The following is a 21,043-nucleotide window of genomic DNA, read 5'->3' as shown; positions in this document are numbered from 1 at the left end:
GCGTGCCTGTAGTCCCAGCCACTCAGGTAGTGGAGGTAGGAGGATCACTTGCGCTCAGGAGGTCAAGGCTGCAGTGAGCCATGATCACGACATGGCACTCCATCCTGGATGTCACAGTGAGACCCTGTCTCCAAAAACATTATAAATAATTTTTTTTTAAGTCTCCCATATCTCTTCTACCCAAATTTCATTGTCACGTATCATTCAAAGCATGCCACGTGGCCCAGCTTGCAATCAGGTAGCAGGAAATCTCCTCCTCCCTTGGAAGAGAGAGCAAACACTGAGCCACAGCACAGACAACCGCAACACTGCGGTAGCAGAACACCCTTGGGCTCTGTGATCAAACCAGGAGTACTGGAGCTGATGCAGGAATGCAGCACTTGAGCCCAGTGAAGTAGGACTGGGATTCAGCCATTCCTGCTGAAGGTGGAAAAGCCCAAAAGGGAGGCTTCAGGTGTTGGCTGCCAGAACTGGCTCCCACCCACAGGGAAATGTCCCCAGAGGCCTTGTGGAAGCCTGTGCATTTCCCGCATTTCCAAGAATGGAAGAAGCAGCCACTGGAGTTGGAGCTGCCAGGAACTCTGCCTAAAGGCCAGCTCAATGCTGGGATGTCACCAGCTTCATCCCAACTAAACATGTGCAGCCTCCAAGAGCACAGACAAGGCTTTTGGATGCCCTCCTTGCCCCCTGACATAGTCTCCAGATTCTGAGAGGTTCAGAGCCCTCTCCCTGCAGACACAGAGGTTGGGAGAGGACAGCCATACAGGAAGGCAACAGAGACACAGACTCTCTGAGTGACCTGCCTGGGAAACTGTGCTCATTTTCTCAGGCAACCGCATCAGCCCATGCTGGAGACATCAGTGACGGAGAACACCTTCACGGCCCATCCAAAGGGAAATGGCCAGAGCCATGCAGTTGTTGCCCACACTGCATGTGCATTGCCAGGAAATGCTGGGATCCACCTGGCTGGACCAGCAGTGTGCACCTAACCAAGGGGCAGCCACATCTTGGCAGGGACAGTGACCTGTTAAGGCCTGGTGTTGGAGAGGGGAGCTGAGCCCCCTCATGGTTTTCAACTAAAGACAAATGAGAGACAGAGCCAGCGAGGCAGAAGGTGGAGTCAACTCTGAATCACACTACCCTGGTGTGACAGGGAGCACACATGATGAGGAAGGCTGCAGTGAGAAACGGAGAGAGAGAGAGAGAGAGAGAGAAGAGAGAGAGAGAGAGGAGAGAGAGAGAGACAGAAAGAGAGAGAGCTGACAGATCTCTGTTCCAATCCAATCCAAAAGTGATTTGGCAGAGACCTTTTATTTCCAAATAAGTCTCTATCCTTCACAACCAAAAAAGTCTAGCTTGAATATATCCACTATCTTTGCCCATTGGGGATGCTGTAACAGAATAAGGAGATTTATAAACAACAGAAGTTTACTTCTCACAGTTCTGAAGGCTGGGAAATCCAAGGTCAAGGTGCTGGCAGATTCAGGGTCTGGTGAGGGCTCATTCCTGGTTCATAGAGGGCCATTGTCTCCCATGTCTTCCCATGGTGGAAAGGGCAAGGCAGCTCTCTGGGCTCTTTTTGATAAGGGCACTAACCTCATTTGTGAGGGCTCCACCCTAATGACGTCACTACCTCCCAAAGTCCCACCTCCTAGTCTTATCACCTTGAAATCAGGATTCAACATATGAATATTTGGGGGGACAAAAACATTCACTCTAGCACCCACCAAATAAGCATCCTCTTTGTGGGTGCCCCAGGAAGTGGCACAGCATTGTAGACAAGGCCAAATCTAAGACGAAGGGCAAGCTGACTTGTGACACATCCAGAATGGTTGAAACCATGAGAGAAGAAACCTTTAAAAGAAGAATAACTTTGAAATACATACAAAATACAATTATGCCATTTATAATCTAAAGATACACAATTTAGGAACTTTAAAGCGGACATTAATTCTATAAATAAAGTGACAGCTTCAATAATATCTTTATACTTTTAGACATGAAAAGCTGAGAGAGTGATAATTTTAACATAAATATTCTTTCTCCAATTAAAATTTATTTTTCTGTTGTAAATTGGTCCATTTTTAGTTCCTGCTGTTGTCTATCTGTTTAAATCCTTGTTTGTCAATCTTGGCAAAGGATTGTCTCATTTAGTGGTCTTTAAAAACCAAAAAAGATTTTGGTTTTGTACATTAACTCCACTTTTTGTTTTCTGTTCAATTCCTTTGAGCTTTTATCTTCATCAATGCTTTCTGTTTATTGTCTTTAGTTCATAATGTTTTTTATCTAATTTCTTAAATTGAAATCATAGGTTATTTATTTTGAGACTTGGGATTTTCTAATTAATGAACTTAAAGTTTTTCAATATCTTCCGAAGAGTCATACTCCACGTATTTTGACATATTGTATTCTTGTGTTTGTTCTAATAATGTGTTTTTCCATTTCGATTAAACCTTTAATTCAGTAATTATTGAGAGAAATGTGTTATTTAAATCACAAGTTCAGAGATTTTATTTTTGCCATTATTTTGTTGATGGTTTCTCGTTTTATTGCATTATGACTTGTGAATGTGGCATTTAAGTACATGGTAATGTTTAAAAATGTGTTTAAAAATGCATTAATAGCCGGGCGCGGTGGCTCAAGCCTGTAATCCCAGCACTTTGGGAGGCCGAGGCGGGTGGATCACGAGGTCAAGAGATCGAGACCATCCTGGTCAACACGGTGAAACCCCGTCTCTACTAAAAATACAAAAAATTAGATGGGCATGGTGGCGCGTGCCTGTAATCCCAGCTACTTAGGAGGCTGAGGCAGGAGAATTGCCTGAACCCAGGAGGCGGAGGTTGCGGTGAGCCGAGATCGCGCCATTGCACTCCAGCCTGGGTAACAAGAGCGAAACTCCGTCCCAAAAAAAAAAAAAAAAAATGCATTAATATTTTACAAAGGGATACCTGCACCACCATGTTTACTGTAGCACTATTCACAATAGCAAATATATGGAATCAACTTAAGTGTCCATCAACAGATGAATGGATTAAAAAATGTATGCTATATATACATAAGGAAATACTATTAGGCCATAAAAAGGAATGAAATCATGTCATTTGCAGCAACATAGATAGAAATGGAGGTCATTCTATTAAGTCAGATAAGCCAGGCTCAGAAAGACAAATATCACATGTTCTCACTCACATAGGGAAGCTAAGAAAGCTGATCTCATGGAGGTAGAGACTAGAACGGTAGATACCAGATGAAGAGAAAGGGGAGTTGGGAATAGAGAGATGAACAGAGGTTCATCTAGTGGTTACACAACACACAGTTAGATAGAGTTAAGTTGCAATATTCGATAGCAGAGTAGGGTGCCTATAGTTGACAACACTGTGTCGCGTAATTCAAAATATAGCTAGAAGAGAGGACTTGAAATCTTTCCAACACATAGAAATGATAAATGCTTGATGCAATGGATCTGCTAGGACCCTGACTTGATCATTACACATTCTATGCATTTAGCAAAACATCACATGTACCCTATAAATATGTGCAAATATTATGCATCAGTTTTAAAAAGAAAAATATATTAATGTTTTATATGTGGCCTAATACATGGGCAGTTATGTGAATGTTCTGTGCGTGTCTGAAAGAAATTTGTATTCTCTATTTGTTCAGTATATACCATGCATTTTATACATCACCCACCTTATTATGTTATTTGCATCCTCTATAACCTTACTTGATTTTCTTGTTGGTCTGATCTGTTGAGGAGTAAGTCGAAGTCTCTGACTATAATATTTATTTCCCAGCAGTACTATCAAGTTTTCTTTCTATATATGTGAGTTTTCTGTTATACGCCTAATGGCCCATAATTATCATATGTCATCTTAACAGGGAGTTCCTTCATCAACACAAAATATTCCTCTTTATTTGCTATTAATGTTACCATCCCTATTTTTATTTTATTAGCCTTCCCTGATATATATCTTTACATTTTTCCTTTTGCTTTCAATTTTTCTCTTTATATTATATGTATATCTTGCTAGAAAACTGCATGAAACTGGATTTTTAAAAATCCAATTTGAAAGGAATGTAACTCATTCAAAAGTATTGTCATTGTTGATATGTTGAGTTACTCTAACAATAACATGTGTGTGTGTGCATGTCTCTATATGTATTCTATTTATTATGCTTTTTTATTTGATTTCTAACCATTTTTCTGCCTTTTGGTAATTCATTTCAGCTGTCTTCATTTGATTCAATTTTTTCTAATATTTTGAAAGTTATACCACGGATTTCAATTTTCTGGTGTTTACCCTTAAAATTTTGTCAGCAATTCCTTGCATTTCTATAACAATATCTACAAATAATCAGTATCTATATTCAGCCTTAGATCAAACTAAGAACAAACTGACTGCCTATCCATTCCTTGGTTCCTCACTACCTGCTATTCCCCATGATGGCATCTGAAATTTTTTCTAGGTAGTTTTCAGCTTTTAAATATTTTTACAATAAACAACAAGTTGTATTAGTTTCTTTTAACCTTATTATGTCTTCCTCCAGATTCAGTCTTTTCCTGTATTTGGTTGTATGTAAGATGCTCAATTATATGATGCCCGTCACAACTTTAGATAAATTTGGGGAGAAAATAATGGTGTAGTTTTATCATAGAAGCATTGACAGTTATTTGAAAATGTTTTAAAAGTAATTTCACAAAGGAAAATATATTATTGTGTCTATATTATTTAGAAATGTTTGGCTTTGTTTTTTTTTTTAATTTATTTTATTGCATTTTAGGTTTGGGGGTACATGTGAAGAACATGCAAGGTTGTTGCATAGGTACACACATGGCAGTGTGATTTGCTGCCTTTCTCTCCATCACATATATCTGGCATTTCTCCCCATGCTATCTCTCCCCAACTCCCCACCCCGCACTGTCCCTCCCCTATTTCCCCCCAACAGACCACAGTGTGTAGGGCTCCCCTTCCTGTGTCCATGTGTTCTCATTGTTCAATACCCACCTATGAGTGAGAACATGCGGTGTTTGATTTTTTGCTCTTGTGTCAGTTTGCTGAGAATGATGGTTTCCAGGTTGATCCATGTCCCTACAAAGGACACAAACTCATCATTTTTTATGGCTGCATAATATTCCATGGTGTATATGTGCTACATTTTCCCTGTCCAGTCTATCATCGATGGGCATTTGGGTTGGTTCCAGGTCTTTGCTATTATAAGTAGTGCTGCAATGAACATTCGTGTGCACGTGTCCTTATAGTAGAACGATTTATAACAAAAAGCACACAAAATAGTAATTTAAAAATATAGAAATGTATTTTTCTCTCAAGTGAAAGAAAGCTCAATGGCAATGAGCCCAAGGGTAGTTTAGTCTCTGCATGATGTCAGAAATTCAGGCTTCTTCCATCATATTGCTTCACAGAACAGGGCCGCTTCTTCCAACGTTATCTCATGATTTAATATGGCTGCTAGGACTCCAACCATCACATCTCTATCCATGCAGAAGGAAAAAGAAGAACATCTCCCTCTTTTAAAGAGATTTCTCAGAACACAATAATTCTATTTATATTTATAAGCTACTCTACCTGCAAAGGAAGCTAAAGAAATGAGAATTTTTTTTAACTGGGTGGCTATGTGCCCACATTAGAGCATATCATGATGAAATTTAAGAATACCAGGAATCAATAGAAGACCCTAAAAGCTTCTAGAGAGTAGAAAAAGATCACATTAAAAATAAAAGATCATATTCAAATGATTCAGAATCAGTATATCTTTAGCAATACTGGAAGCTAAAAGGTAATGAAACAATACTTTCAAGAAGGTAGAAAAATATTCTCCAATTTATCATTCTACATCCAACCTAACTGCAAAGAGTGAGGGTTTTTAATTTTTCACAGGAAACTACTAAATGATACAGATTTCCAAAATAAGGAAGTAAACCAAGAAAAAGAAAGACAAAGGGACCCAAGAATCCCACCAAGAAAAAAGGTGAACAAAAATCCCAAGATGATAGCTAATGGAACAGCTGACATATTTGAATATATTCTTCTAAAGAGATTTTCATTTCTGTAGAAGAATTTAGGAATGGATTTGCAATATACTAACAGGTATATAAACTAAGCAAATGAAAACAAAAGCAAGTATCAATCCAGGAGGAAGAAAAAAGAATTATAATCATAGCACACTACATGGCTTAGCTATGAATAATATTTATATGCTCATAACAATATAAACACCCAAATAGTGACTTTTATGAAAAACTGTGATACAGCTCTGTTGGAAGACAGGGGAAGGATAGTTTGTGTGTTTGGTGAGAGAGCAAGTGGGTGTGTAAAAGAGCTAAAATTTAATTCTCCATGGTTGAAAGTCAATCAATAACTCTTAAAACTGAGAAATCAAGAAATAGCTATATATACAAGAAATTTTAAAATACAGAATGGCAGATTAAATAGCTAAAAGAGTTGAGAGAGGTCGCTCTGGGGAAGTGCATATTTAGGATGGGGAGAACAGGGTAACAAAGTGCTCTTTTATGTACCTAATATTTTTGTCTAATTATAATAGTTTGCTAAACAACATAAATATATTAATATTTTTATATGTCAATGTGTTCATGTTTTTAAAGGTATTAATGCCAGGAGATTTGGAATGCTTTTTCCCTGCTGGTAGGGGAGGGGATGGAGGAAGGCAGGCATCCCTCACACTAGCCGAAGACAGTAATTCTTCCAAAGAAGAACTGGAAGGCTGGTAAATGTTCTGAACCTTACTTGTCTGATGTGGCTTCATTTTACCCTCGCACTTGAATGATCATTTATGTTCAAAGCCATTTCCCCTCAGAGCTTTGAAAACATTGCTCCATTATTTTCTTGTATCCAATTTTGCTGATGAGGAATATGATATCAATCCAATTCTTGTTCCTATGCATAGTGGGTTGGAGTGAGTCACCCAAAAGGATACGTTCAAGTCCCAGTCCCAACCCCCAGCACTTGTGAGTGTGATTTTATTTGCAAGGAGCGTGTGTGCAAATATAATTAAGGATCTAGAGATGGGATCTTTTAGAGTGGGCCCTAAGTCCAAAGACTAGGGTCCTTATAAAAAGAAGAAAGAGCGCGGAAACACAGAGAAGGCTACATGGAAATGGAAGCAGACAGCAGGGTCCCAAAGCTGCAGGCCAAGGAGTGCCAAGGGTTGACAGGAGCCACCGAGCTAGGAGAGAGGCATGGAACAGGCCCTCCCTCAGAGCCTCCAAGAGGAATCAACCTTTCTACACTTCAGAACTGTGATCATTAAATTAATATTGTTTTAAACCACCCGGTTTGTGATAATATGTTACAGAAGCCCCAGGAAGTGAAAATACGGTTGACCCTTGAACAACCTGGGTTTGTGCTGCAGAGATCCACTTACAGGCAGGCCGCCTTCCACCTCTGCCACCCCTGAGACAGCAAAACCAAACCTTCCTCTTCCTCCTCCTCCTCAGCCTGCTCAACACGATGCTCCACTTCCACTTAGTAAATAATAGATTTCCTCTTCTTCATGATTTTTTTTCTTTTCTTTTTTTAGAGACAGGGTCTTGCTCTGACCCCCAGGCTGAGTGCAGTGCCACCATCATAGCTCACTGCAGCCTTGAACTCCTGGGCTCAAGCGATCCTCCTGCCTCAACCTTCCAAAATGCGGGGATTAGAGGCATGAGTCACCACACCTGGCCCTGTGATTTTCTTGATACCATTTTCTTTTCTCTGGCTTCTTTATTGTAAGGACACAGTATATAATACATATGACATACGAAGTATGTGTTAACTGTTTATGTTATTGGCAAGGCTTCCAGTCAACAGCAGGCTATTAGTAGTTAAGGTTTAGTGGAGTCAAAATTTACACCCAGATTTTTTTTACTGTACGAAAGGTCAGCGCCCCTAACCCCCAAATTGTTCAAGGGTTAACTGCGCTATGCATGTAAGTTGTTTTTTCTCTCTCTCTCTGTCTCAGGAGACTTCTAGAACTTTTCCTTTATCTTTGTTGTCCTAAAAATCTCACTTACATGTCCGTGCTTGTGTCTTGTTTTGTTTTGTTTGGCCGGCTATGTGTGGGCCCTTTAAATCTGAGCACTTATGTCTTTCTTTGGTTCTGGAAAATTCTTTTGCTAATTCTTTAAGTGCCACCTCCCCTCCCTTATTTCTATCTTATCCCCCCGGTACTCCTTATTTAAATGTCCTCGGTGTTGACTAGCTGTCCTTTTACACTGTCTGCCATCTTACCTGCATCACTCCTGGAGAAATTCTTGCCTTGACCTTTTGGCTCTTCTTTCTTCACCTGTGCTCATCAGGCAATTCAATCCATTGATTCTGAAATGTTTTTTCAGCTAACAAAATGTTCATAATCTTAGCTAATTCTGTTTTTTTTTTTTTTTTTTTTTTTTTTTTTTTTTTGTTTTTTTTTTTTTTTTTTTTTTTTTTAGACAGAGTCTTAGGTTCTTACTCTGTTACCCAGGCTGAACTGCAGTGGTATGATCTCAGCTCACTGTAACCTCTGCCTCCCGGGTTCAATCGATTCTCCTGCCTCAGGCTCCTGAGTAGCTGGAATTACAAGCACCCGTCACCACGACCAGCTAATTTTTGTAGTTTAAGTAGAGACGGGGTTTTCCCGTGTTGGCCAGCTGTTACTCGAACTCCTGGCCTCAGATGATCTGCCCACCTCGGCCTCCCAAAGTGCTGGAATTACAGGCGTGAGCCACCACGCCCAGCCACTAATTTTTATTGTATGGGTCAAATGCCTTCGCATCTTTTAGAGGACATTAATTTTTCTTACCCCAAAGTCCCTACTACTTGTGCTGTTGCCTCTGTCTCCTCGGAGCTAACTCCTGCTGTATATCAGCTCTCTTCAAACATGGCCATTCTTGATTCTGCCTTCCTCTCTGAGGATGAGCGCTGGCAATTCTGTTTGTTCACCCTGCTTGAAGGGAAAAGAGGCAACTGTTGAGAGCAGAAGATGGGCCTGGCCACACCCCGTCACCTCGGAGTGAAGGATCCTCACTCCTTCTAAGACTTGCCCAGCCCCAGGAAATCCCCTGTTTGATACCAAACCTATCACATGCATCTGCCCCAGGCATCCACTCCTGTGACAAACTATGTAAGGGCACTTGCTGCTCCTACTGCAATACCTCAGCCAGTCGCCTGTCCACTGTCCCGGTGACAACCTTCTCTGTCACCACCAGCCACCTCCACCTTGGGGCCCTCTGAGGGTCAGGCCCACTGCTGTTTCCTTGGCTAATCTGTTCCCATCTACTTTCCCTCTTCCCTCGACGGTTATGGCCCAGCTTATTTTATTTTTCTTTTTTCTTTTTTTTGGGGGGAGGGGATGGAGTCCCTTGCTCTGTCACCCAGGCTGGAGTGAAATGGTGCAATCTCAGCCCACTGCAACTTCTACCTCCCGGGTTCAAGTGATTCTCATGGAATAGCTGGGATTACAGGCACCTGCCACCACACCCAGCTAATTTTTTTTTAATGGAGTCTCGCTCTGTCACCCAAGCTGGGGTGCAATGGCATGATCTCAGCTCACTACAACCTCCACCTCCCAGAGTCAAACAATTCTACCTCAGCCTCCCGAGTAGCTGGGATTACAGGCACCCGTCACCACACCTGGCTAATTTTTGTATTTTTAGTAGAGACAGGGTTTCACCATGTTGGCCAGGCTGGTCTTGAACTCCTGACCTCATGTGATCCACCCACTTCAGCCTCCCAAAGTGCTGGGGTTACAGTCATGAGCCACCACACCCAGCCCCTGCTTATTATGCTTCAGCATGTATAAGAACTTTGCCAAAAGTCTTTTCTTTATGTCTATGGTTTTTTGTTTTTTTTTTTTTTTTTGTTTTTTTTTTTTTTTTTTTTTTTTTTTTTTGGAGACAGAGAGGTTGTAGGGTGTCCTCAGAATTCCATTGTCTCATACCTTCTTCAGGCTTTTCAATTTCTAATCAGGAGAAAAGTCCAGAACTGACTTTAGATTCTGATATTCACTGCTATTAACTGAGCTCTTGCAAGATGTCAGGCAGTTAACACTTCATGTGTATCATCTTATTGAATACGGCAACCCATACAGGCGGGAAAATTAATATGTAAATTTAATAGAGGGGTAAACTAAGGTAAGGAGACATGACTTGTCTCTGGTCACAGAAGAACTAGTGAGTAGCAGTGGTGGAATTTGAGTCTGGATGTGGCTGATTCCAGAATCCAAGCACTTGAGCCCTCTACGTGTTAGCCCTAGATGAAGTTGCTTATGCCACATCCTATTTCTTGATATTGGTTTGTGCATTGTTAAAGAAGATTAGTGGAGTAATGGGTCTCACTGGGAGTGACTTTCTTCCCCCAAAACATGTGACAATGTCTGGAGACACTTTTGGTTATCACAACTCGGGAGGAGGTGTGCACACTGCTGGCATCTAGAGGTAGAGGCAGGGATGCTACCAGATGTCCTACAACACACAAGTCAAGTCTCCTGACAAAGATGTATTCAGCCTCAAATGTCAGTAGTGCTAAGTGCCACCAGTAGACGCCCCAGTGTAGAGCAACTGAAACCTCTTCCGGCCTTGAAAGTTCATGGCAGTCTCCCAGAGTTCCCCTGTCAGTGACATCCGTGTTAAATGCACGAAGGTGTCCCCAGAAACCCCTAGCAGCCCAGGCTCGCCAATGTCTCAAAGGAATAGATTTCAAAGGTGACACCTGTGAGCCACTCCCATGCCTGGGAGCTCTGGTGGTCTGCCTTCTGCCCTACAGGCTCCAGCCTCAGGGACTCCAGACTCCACACAAGCCTCAGCACCATGTTCACATTCACCATGTAGAACTTCATGAGGCAAGCTGTGACGACTGCAATCCAAACTCTGGGGCTCTCCCTCACTGTTTTCTTCCTCTCCTTTTAAACAGGCAGCCAGGCTCTGTTCTGTTTCTTAGTCTCAAAGATCTCTGCAGGATGGAAAGCAGAAGAGCCCCTCAACAGTCAGGGAGAAGTGAGCAAGAAATGGCAGTACCTAGGGGAGGTGGCCAGATCTGGTGGGCACACTGAAGTGTGGTGCACCTGGGAGCCAGCCTCTAAGCTGGGAAATCCAGCCCTGCCAAGATGTGCAGGCCCCAAACAGGCCTCTGCAGCAGGCGGACCTGGAAATCCTCTCAGGTGACTGCAGCAGCCTGGGCCAGACTTAGTAGACACACTGCCAGGGACCGAAGGGCCTCTGGAGGTTCCTACGCAGCTGTGTTCAGGGTGAGGGGCAGAAGCTTAAAGCACCACTGACTCTGCCTGAACCGCAGTCACATGGAAAGAGGAAAGATGAAGACGGAAGCTGAACTGGGGGGCGGGGACCAAGCCTGGGATCCTCTCCACCCTGTGATTGGACCTACCGTGGCTGGTGCCATTCCAGAGCCACCCTGGGTCTGGCATGAGGCATCTTCCAGCTGTTCTTTGACCTCTGGCTCCCATGGGCTTATTTGAAAATACCTGCTTGCCTTTCTCTTCCAGCTCCACCTGGGAAGCCTGACCTCATCCAGTGAATAAAACAGAAACAGGCCAGACGTGTTGGCTCACACCTGTAATCCCAACACTTTGTGAGGCTGAGGCAGGCAGATCACGAGGTCAGGAGATCAAGACCATCCTGGCCAAAGACAGGTGAAACCCTGTCTCTACTAAAAATACAAAAATTAGCTGGGAGTGGTGGCAGGTGCCTGTAATCGCAGCTACTTGGGAGGCTGAGGCAGGAGAATCACTTGAACCAGGGAGTTGGAGGTTGCGGTGAGCCAAGATCGTGCCACTGCACTCCAACCTGGTGACAGAATGAGACTCTGTCTCAAAAAGGAAAGAAAGAGGAAAAAAAAGAACAGGAACAGAGGCATGGGACACAGCGAAAGTGCCATGTGACCTTGTCCTGGTCCCAGCTTGCCCAGTGTCATGGTGGTGGTGGAGTGAACCAACCTTTCTCCTCTATTCTACCCTGCTGACAGTAACAAAGGCCAGGAGGAAGAGGCCTTAAAGCTAAAAGGTGCCCTTGCTGCCCCGTCTCAAATTCCCTGCGGGCGTGGCCACTCCTTACAACCTGATTCCTGGTGGCCTCTCTCTGTGCAATGGCAAATGGAGAAATAAAACCTTCATTTATCAGACCCTGGTTTTAGAACTCAAGTCCCATTTCCCAATGGACTCACAGGAACATTTTGGAGATCGTTAATCTTCATTTCTGATTGATTTTCTGTCAATATTTCCCCTACCCCAACCTTTCCATCAAATAGTTAATGAGCTGTAAACAAACACTTGGATGCACGGGGGAGTGGTTTTCCGAGAAGCCTTTTCCACGGGGAAGCAAGGCTGGGCGGTACAAACCACACCCTCTGGTTTGCTGTGGGTGCATTTGTATGTCTCATTTTTCTCACATGGGGTTCCCCAGGACTGGTGAAGTGAGAACAGCCTCCCCTCCCCCCAGGCAAAGCAAGTAACAATTACTCACCATAAAGGAGAGTGCCCTGAATAAAACCAAATCTCTCCCCTCTGCCTCCCACCCCTGAGTGCAGCCGCTTCTCCAGGTCAAGGTTCACCTTCCAGGAGGTGGCAGAACCCAGGAGCACCAGAGGTATCCGACCTCCTCTCGGCAGGGCATAGATGGATTAAGCTGGGAAAAATTTGAAGCCTGTGTCCCTGTGATTGGGGAGGCCTGGGCCCACCCACATGGCACCGCATGGCCAGGATGATGCGGGAGGTTCCCGAGGGGCCCGAAGACTTTGAAGGTCCCAGAGATGACCGTGGTGGAGACCGCGTGCTGGCCCGCACAGTCTGATCTGTGTCAGCCCTGGGAGTGGCTGCAAGACCCCTCGCCGTGGGTCTGTTTCCTCATCCATCCTGCTTTCCTCCCAGCAGTGTTAGAAGGATCTGGGGACACGCGCTTGGGAAAAGTCTAACCGTGTCACAGATGTCAGAGGGACCCCTCTGGCCTCCAGGGTCACAGAACTGCCCTCCCCACCGGCCAAGGCCTAGGAGTTCCTCTGTAGCCCGCCTGAACGTTAACACGCAGGGAAAACTTCAAGGAAAACATACAGCTGATAAAAAATTAATGCTATATGTAACAAAGCAGAATGAATATTTAATCCGTGCTTTTATGCGAAACCACATAACCAGGCAGCCCCACGCGTCGGCCCCTCCCCGCGCCCGCACCCGGCAGCGAAGCAGTTAAGCGGCTGGCAACAAGCAGCTCCTAATAAACACTCGGCTAATTCTGTAGGAAAAGCACTAATTAGAAAAGCAATAATAATCGGTGTAATTGCTCTAAATTACCCTCCTAACAGAGAACTGCGCTCGGAGCCGGGAACGCAGCTGCCGCCGCCCAGCCCTGCGCCCCGCGCCCGCGACCCTACGCTCTGCTGCCCCCTGGCGGTGCCCGCGCGCCGCGCCCCCTGGGCTGCAAGGAGCCGCCGCGCGAACCCGACGCTCCGGTGCCCCCTGGTGCCCGCACGGCCGCACTGACCTGCGGACCGACGGGAGGCCTGCGGATTCAGGACGGCTCCTTGGACTCTCCCCGCGCTCCCCGCCCTCCGCTTCTCCCCCGGGCTGCCAAGGAACCAACATCACACTGGCTGGACCCAAGGAAGAGAGGACAGGGCCAAAACAGTAATGGGATACGTGAACCTCTCAGCGGTTCCGGGAATTCGGGATGCTACGGATTTAGGGGATTGCTGTGGGCATGGGGGTTTATGGGGGGAAGAAGGGTCCTCCCTCAAGTGTAGAAGGTCAGGATTTTAGGGGAGATGACATGTTCTGGGGAGAGGGCCAGGACAGGATGGCCAGGGCTGCTTTTGAGAGGCCTAAAATTAACAAGGACGCTGAGTCTTTCTGGTGGATTTGCGGACCATGGACAGGGTCACTAACAAGAGCCGCCCATCCCTGCCCCAAACGCTACTGGGCTCAGCCGCAGTTTTCAAAGTCTGGGTCTCAGCCTGTGTGTGTCTCAGCCCTCCTCAGACCAAACCACATACACACATCTACACATACATACACACGCTTGTACACAAACATATACATACATGCACACATTTATACACACATGCATATACACACATGCATATACATACATACACATACACACATTTATACTCACACGCATATACATACATAACACTTATACACACATATACACACACATTATACACATACGCATATACATACATGCTTATACACACATACACATACATACAATTATACACACATACACATATATATGCATATGCATACATATACACACATACAGATATAAACACATACATGTATACAAACATGCAAACATACACCCATATACATATACACACATATGCACACATATACACATACACATATACATACACACATACACTTAAATACACATACACATGCAGACTTATACACATACACACATGCTCACACATATATGCATACACATACAGACATATACACATGTACATAGACACACATGCACACACCACACTGGAAGCTGCTGAGGGGCAGGCCCCCTCTTGGTGCCTGATGCCTGGAGTAGCCACTCACCAAATGCTGGATCCATGTATACCTGGAACAGAGCACCTGGGATGGGAAAGCAGGATGTAAAGCTGTGGCCAAGAGTACCAGCAAGAACCAGAGAGGGATCCAGAGATGACCCATGGGACAGAGGAGCTGGGAGGTCAGGAAAGACCCCTGGAGGAGCAAGGGTCTCCACCGGCCCCTGGAAGCTGACACTAGAGGCTTAGAATGAGGACGGGGGAACTTGAAGGGTTTCTAGTACCCCCCAATCCCTCAGTAAGGGGAATGAGGAGGGGCGGCCTCCAACCAAAATCAAACTTCTGCACCCCTGTCCACCAGCCCTTACATAACCATGCCCCTTCCTGATAACCAGGGCAAAATCCCACCCTCTTCTGTTTTAAAGCAAGCTGAAGGGTGAGGGCGTCAGTGTGAAGGGGGCTCTCCTTCCTACCCACGGCACTGATGCCCTGGCACTGCACTTTCTGTCTGAGACCTGCAGACCCTCCACACACACATGCTCCTCATCCCCACCTGCCAATCACCAACCACATGGATCCACCGAGAGTCTTGCTCCTCCTGCCTCTGCCCCCAGGCCAGGGACCTGAGCATTCAGGGCTGAAGAAAGCCGAAGACCAAGGAGTCCCAAGGCACGCGCTGTCCTGCCAACCCCCGTGCAGCCTCCCCACAAGGCTGAAGCTTTTGCCAGAAACATCCCACAAGGTAAAAGAATGGACGTTCATGACACAAAATGACCATTTCCTCCCCAGAAAGCCTTCCCTGACTTAGACGTCATTAACCTTGGAAACTATGGCATAGCCCAGGAGATATGGCTTCTCCATCATGTGGTTGATCTAAATCAGTGGTTTCAGAGGGAGCACATATCCATGGGATACGTCCAGTGGGAACTGTGTGGATGAGGAGGGGATGAGGGCTTCTGGGTTCCACCGCTCCTTAAACAAGCAGCTCTACCTTCACATCTACAGAGGCCAGACAGCCTGGTAACCACATGGCTAGGCTGGGAACGAGGCTACCTGGGTTCAAATCCTAGCCTTTTCACTCACACTGTGTGACCATTGGCAAGTTCCTTAACTTCCCTATGCCCCATTTCCATCATCTATAAAATTAGGATATTAGAAGTAGTAACTGAACTCACGGGATCGGTGGGAAAAGATTGAATCAACACAGGTAAAGTGTTTGGCATATGGTAAACAATAGATGTTAACTATTAATATTATCTGGTTTATGCAATGGAATTCTATATATGCTTGAAATAAGACAGAAAATGTTTGAATACCACTGGATTTAATGATCTCCAAGGTCCCTTCTGGCTCTAAAATTAGCTGATTTTAAGGTGGTATCTTAACTGTGACTTTTGCATCTCCAAGCCCTTGCCCCTGCTGTTCTGTGCCAGATGCACCATTTCCTCCTGTCTGCCTAGTGAACACTGACTTGTCCTTCCAGCCTCAGTTTAACAGCTGCCTCTTCCAGGAAGCGTTCTCTGCCTGCTCCCGGCAGAATCGGTCCAGGCTCTTCTTCTCACAGGTTCCCAGCACACTTTTAAATTAACACGGAGCCCCTGATGCCTGTGGTGTCCCACACGTCTCCTTGTTACCCTTGTACACGACCCACAGACTCCTGAAGAGCCTACTTATGTCTGTAGCCCCCACGCCCGGCCTGGAACAGGCAATGTGTTCATCAGTTTCATAGTGAGGAAACTGAAGCACAGAGGTGTGAAACAAATGGCTGGAAACACTCACTAGGTCAGAGCTGGGGGGAGAAACCAGGCCTCTGTACCACTAGACAGGCTCTAAGGCTTCTCTCAAGGGCAAAGGGCTGGGCAGGGAAGGTGTCATCATCTCAATTCCAGGGCAGGCTTTGGCACAGCCAGGTGGGGCATCTCTGTCAGGGCTGAGAAGAACTTAGATGAGGGACTGGCCTCACCACCAAACACAGAGGCAGTAGCATCACCAGTGGGGTCTGGGGATGCCATCTCACACCTGGACCATTGCAGTGCCTTCTAACTGGCCTCCCCACTTGCCCCGTGTCCCTGCCTCTGCTCCACCCTGCCACATGGCAGCCAGAATGACCTGGTGAAACATGAGTCGAATCAGGCCCCTCCCTGCTCAAAACCCCCACGGCCCATCTCATTCACCATTAAAGCCAAAGTCCTCTCAATGGCCTCCAAGGTTCCACATGTTCGAATTCAACCACAATTGCTCCATTTCTCTTCCTGGCCCATTTCGTTCCAGCCAGGCTGGCCCACTCAATAGACACCAAGCACAATCTCACCTCGCACCGCTCCCCTTCCCTCTGCCTGCAGTGCCCTCCCGCAGACAGCCACATGGCTAACTCCATCACAGCTTTCAGGCTGCTGCTCAAGGGCCCTCAGTGAGACCTGCCTTGATCACCCTACCTAAAAGAACAGCCCATCATGCCCACACAGAAGGCCTTCCCCTTACAAAACATAGGTCTATTTCTTTATCTCTGTCTTCCCCACTGGACTAGACACTCCATAAAAGCAGGCATTTTGCCTTTTGTTCACTGATGCAATCCCACATGTGAAATGGAACCCAGCATACAATGTGAGTTCAAGAAACACTAATTTAATTAAACAGTTGTAAAGTCACAAAGAAATGAATTTCTAATGGTGGAATTTCAGGCAGCACAAGTATTGCTGGTGGACATGGCACAGTGCCAAGCACATGATAGGTGCCTGAAACTCTCCATGGCATGAGGGGCCTTCTTGCTTTTGTAAGCGCCTTTGCTAGGAAAGCCTGCTGAGTGCAGCCACTATTGTGTTGTTGGGTTGTCAGTTGGTTGGCTGATTTTCTGACTGTGAGTGCATCTTGGGGGCACACCCTGCTTCCTCCAGTGTAAGGTTAGCGGAGACGCACACCATGTACACCGTCCCTCTTCCCAATGGACTCTCCTGACTTTAGGTCCCCACCCCCAATTGTTTCTGGCCCAGTCAAATGGAAATTTTAATTTCCAATTAATTAGACCTGAATTTGGTGCCCCTCGTCAAGTTACAGGACTACCCCTCTCCCAAGAGACGGGGGCTCCCCGCCCACAGGTGGCCAACACTTGACACTGCCTCTGCCGGGAGAGAGACAAAGGCCCCCAGCCCTGCCATTGTCTCGGCTGGAGTTCACGGGCAGGCGGGCACAAAGGCCGGATGAATTCTTCATGACCCTCTGAAAGCACAGCTCTTCCATATCTTTGGCCACAGGTGGGCCCTTGAATGGGGGAGAAGGACATCATCTCAACCAACCAGTATCCCATCCAACACAGTTCGCAGCCTCCCTCCCCAGCCTCCTGCCCTGGCGCCGCCGCCCCTGCAGTCCCCTGAAACCAGAAGCCCCGGGCCAGATCAAGGCAAGGGCGCCCCCGCACGTGGCGCAACTCCCCTCCTTCCACGACACAGCCCTGCTGCTGTGGCTTGGCCCTGGCTCTTGGGGTGCGGGGATGCGAGGGCGGTCCCCTTCCCTGCTCCAAAAAGGGTCTTCAGAGCGACATCTGCCCTGCTTTCCTTTGTATTAATATAAGGAAAAGGCCTGGGGTGGAAGATCTCCCCAGCCAGTGTCCTCTCCATCCTCCAGGAGTCCCTCCTCACGGGTCTCCATCTTCCCCGCAGGTTCCGCTGTACCGTGGCGCCCTCTGCTGGTGGGTCCCATGCAGTGCTAGAGTGCTCACCTGGTCCTGGCTCCCTGAAAGCCCATGTCCCCTCCCCTCAAGTTCCTCCCTTCCCCAAGAAGTCCTTAGAGGGAAGAGGAGGAATCCTCTGGCCAGGCCTCTTCAGAGATTAGTAGAGGGGGGATGGAGAAAAAACGAGGCCTGGGGGAGGGAGGCTGGGATTTGAGTTAATGAGCTATGTATTTTCCTTTCTCTATAATCCACGATATTGGATGCAGCAGCCAATTTAACTTAGCCATGGGATAATTCGTCATAGGGTTGTTAGGATGCAGAGGCTGGGGTGGGATAAGGATGAGTGGGCAAGACAGGGTCAGACAGAACCAGAGGCCATCCCAAGTGCTTCCTAGCAAACCTCCTGGGGGCAGGGTGGGGGCGCGGCATACTCGGTGCACCAGGGACCCAAGGAAAGGAAGGTGGATTGGGTCAAGAATTGCTCAGGGGCAGAGCTAGGATGGGACTAGGAAGGGAGGGAAAGAGCCAACTCCAGCACAAGAGAGCCCTGCCAGGTCAAAGGGCGCCCCAGCTCTCCCCTAAGAACAGCAGTGTGTCTGTGCAGCCCTCCAGAGCCTGGGACCCAGGGTCTTCCTGCAGACTGTTGGATCTGTGTGACTCATGGATGCATGGCTGGACTGGATGACTAAATCCATGGATTCATGAGTAAGCATCTCTCACATCTTCCATGCATCCTAGAATGTGACAGAACCAGGACATTCTGGCCTCCTTTCTGTGTCCCTTCTGTGTCCTTCCCTTAGAGTCAGAAATCAGAGGACCTCAAGTCGGTGGTCTTAGAAGGCAATTCATTTTACATAGAAGTTGGGTGACCTTATATTCTGGTTTGCCCATACAGCTGTCCCAGTCTCTGCCTTTGACCCAGGGCAATTAATAATTCCTTTCACTCACAAGGTCATCCTGGTGTGGACAATAAATATGATCACCCTACAGAAGAAGCTGAGGCTGAGATGCAGTCACTGCCCACCGCTAGCCTGGGGCCAATGCCCAAGTCTCCCAACATCCTCTGCTCTTCCTGCTAAGCTGAGCTACTGCCAAACCCCAAGACCTGACACTCAAGGCTGCAGGATCAGACCCCACCTGTCCACTGGGACTTCCCTCTCCAGGAAGCCCTCCCTGACTAGGACAGCCTGCAGAGACCCACCCACATCTGAACTCTGCCATCAGTACTTGCCATCCCAGTCCTGCTCACAGTACTAAACTTGTTTCTGCACCAAACATGGCTGGGCCAGAGCGGAGTGTGGAAGAGGAGAATAGACAAGTAGCAGGGGCCAGAGGGCCAGGGTCTAGAATCCGTCTCCCCTGGGCACCTGAAACAACAGTGGCCTGAAGCCCCAACTAGAAGGTGGGGAGCCACACGTCTGAATGGGAGTGGAATGAAGATGCTGATTTGGCCATTTACTTCCCATGGTCCTGGGCAGAAAGGCAGGCCAGGAGCTCTCTACGGCCTGTGACTTTGACTTACTTCCATCCCACCACTGTGGGCTGCAGAGGCACTCTCTGGCCCCTCTGTTGCCTGGCCAGCCCACTTTTCTAACTGTAGTCTTTCCGGGGATGCAGCAGTAGGTACAAGTTGGGTAGTAGATTCTCTCTCCCAACCCTGTCTCCTCTCAGAAGGTATGAAGTCCCCCTCCTCCACGGCCCCAGCCATCCCCTTTCTGAATAGACCACGCTCCTCTCCCACTGTCCAGAGCTCTCAGGATCCTGCCTCTTGCCAATCAAATGGCCGGCCACTGTCCACTCCCTGGAATGTGGCACCACCTAGTGGCAGTCTGCAGCCTGACAGTGCCACAAGTCAAATTTCAGCGCAGCAAGTCTTTACTGAATATCAACCACACATAAGGCATTATCCCAGGCCTTCACAGGTGGGCAGAAAATCACAAAGACAAACAAACAAAACCTTAAGATGGGCTCCCTGCACAGGAAAGCACTTGCCTTCCAGTGGGGAATTGAGCCTAACATGGTGCAACAGATGCAGTAATAGCGTGATGCTTGCGGGTAGACTTCTGAGTCAGACCATCCAGGGTTCAAATACTAGCTCTGGCACTTACTAGCTGTGCTATTCCAGGTACAGTATTTCGCCTCGCTAAGCCCTAGATTTCTCTTTTGTAACATGGGATGAATAAAAACGCCTCTCTCAAAGGGATGTTGTTAAGAACTGAGTTGAAGTATTAAAATACTCAGCACAGTGCTTGGCAGAGGGTAAGTGGCTGTTAAGATGGATGCTATTACTGAAATGGTAAAATGATTCATTCAGGCTTAGTCTTGTAAGAATTCAGGAAAAGGTTAACCCAATTATGAACTGGAATTATGACAGAGAGAGTAATGCAAGAGGTAAGAACTGAATAGGGCTCTGCAGAAGATGCAGGCTTGTGGCCATGAGCAAGGCTTCGTCTATAAATGGAGATGACACTAAGTGCTTAAAGGTAGGGACCTCAGGTAATTCTTGAGGTAACATCTTTCATTGATAAACATGTACTGAGCACCTACAATGTGGCAGGTTTTGGAGATTCAGAGATGAAAAGATACAATTGCTGATCTCAAAATCACAATCTGGCTCATATCACAGAGAGAAGAGGTGATGGGCTTCTGATCCCCACTCAGATCCCTGCACCAAACCCAGAAGATGAGGGTGAGGGCCATCTGTGAGTACTGTGTCCTCGGCAGGCAGAACCTCCAGTGATGTTCTGGGGAGATGAGATGGCAGATCATGATCAGGGTCATGGGCCCAATCACTGCTCTCAGGCTGCTCCTCTGCAAGGCCTTCTCCAGCCGTGATCCTCCCCTTCCTGCTCTGGTCCACAAGCAGGAATGTCGTGAATGTAAGGTT

The sequence above is a fragment of the Cebus imitator genome, unplaced genomic scaffold, assembly GCF_001604975.1.
Source record: "Cebus imitator isolate Cc_AM_T3 unplaced genomic scaffold, Cebus_imitator-1.0 Scaffold60, whole genome shotgun sequence".
NCBI classification, from domain to species: domain Eukaryota; kingdom Metazoa; phylum Chordata; class Mammalia; order Primates; family Cebidae; genus Cebus; species Cebus imitator.
This window is presented reverse-complemented; position numbering follows the sequence as displayed.